The sequence below is a fragment of the Physeter macrocephalus genome, chromosome 2 (genome assembly GCF_002837175.3).
Source record: "Physeter macrocephalus isolate SW-GA chromosome 2, ASM283717v5, whole genome shotgun sequence".
Classification (NCBI taxonomy): Eukaryota; Metazoa; Chordata; class Mammalia; order Artiodactyla; family Physeteridae; genus Physeter; species Physeter macrocephalus.
In genome coordinates, this window is record NC_041215.1 from 104,745,464 (window position 1) to 104,746,824 (window position 1,361).

At 40.2% G+C, this 1,361-nt stretch overlaps 1 protein-coding gene across 2 annotated transcripts in view; it reads right to left on the reverse strand.

The window, feature by feature from the left end:
• ORC2 (origin recognition complex subunit 2) overlaps positions 1-1,361 on the reverse strand; it is a 49,403-nt gene that overhangs the window by 20,436 nt on the left and 27,606 nt on the right. The window lies entirely within an intron of this gene.

Consider the following 1,361-nt stretch of genomic DNA (forward strand, 5'->3'; position numbering starts at 1 on the left):
CAAATTGGGTCATGTGTAGAGACGTGGATGAATCTAGAGACTGTCATACAGAGTGAAGTAAGTCAGAAAGAGAAAAATAAATATCATATATTAACACATATATGTGGAACCTAGAAAAATGGTACAGATGAACCGGTTTGCAGTGCAGAAACAGAGACACAGGTGTAGAGAACAAACATATGGACACCAAGGGGGGAGAGCGGTGGCAGGTGGGTGTGGGTGTGGTGGGATGAACTGGGAGATTGGGATTGACAGGTGTGCACTGATGTGTACAGAACTGATGACTAATAAGAACCTGCTGTATAAAAAAAAATACATGCACTAAGCAGATGTTAGTGCCACCTCTTCCTTGAACAGCTTGTTTTCTTGACACATGTTTTCAGCTAGTCTCTGATCTGAGTTGCAATACCTATGAGACAGGTGGAAACAAACAAACAAAACAGAAAAAAACAAAACCCCCCAACCACACAGCACCACGTCATCCAAGCCATAGAGGTTTACCCTATGGTAAACTTCTCTTCTCTCTTTTCTATAGCTTGAAAACTCTGTCAAAAGCCCTGTATACCTTAGGAAATTGCACTGAATTCCTATTTCAGAAAATAATAAAATCTTGATTCTGAGTCAATAACAACCTCTTCTTGACTTAAATTATCAAGCCCACTTTCTTTTTTTTGGGGGGGGCTGCGTGGCTTGTGGGATCTTAGTTCCCTGACCAGGGATTGAACCCATGCCCCCTGCAGTGGAAGCGCGGAGTCCTAACCAAGGATCGCCAGGGAAGTCCCTCAAGTCCACTTTCTAATGAAAGATTTTCTTATTCAGATGGTTAACTTTGCCCTCTCTTAGTGAGGTATCTGTCAAAGCCCTGAGTCTAACTGTATGCTACTTTTTTATAAAATGAGACACTGGAACCAGAGTATATAGAAACCTTGTTACCTTACTGCAATGGGCAGGCTTTCCATGATAGCAAGAAGCAGAATATCCTCTGCTTTTTGCAAGGTTTTCAGCTGAGAGTCAGGTCAGTCTTTGTTTTATGACCAGTGTGAGGTTCAATGAATATGTGGGTTAAATTGATAACAGAGATTAATGGTACATGGATATCAAAGAAACTATGACCCTGCACAGGGAACTATATTCAAAATCCTGTGATACATATATACAATGGAATATTACTCAGCCATAAAAAGGAATGAAACTGAGTTATCTGTTGTGAGGTGGATGGACCTAGAGACTGTCATACAGAGTGAAGTAAGTCAGAAAGAGAAAAACAAATACCGTATGCTAACATATATATATGGAATCTAAAAATAAAAGAAAAGAAAGAAAATGGTCAGAAGAACCTAGGGGCAAGACGGGAATAAAGA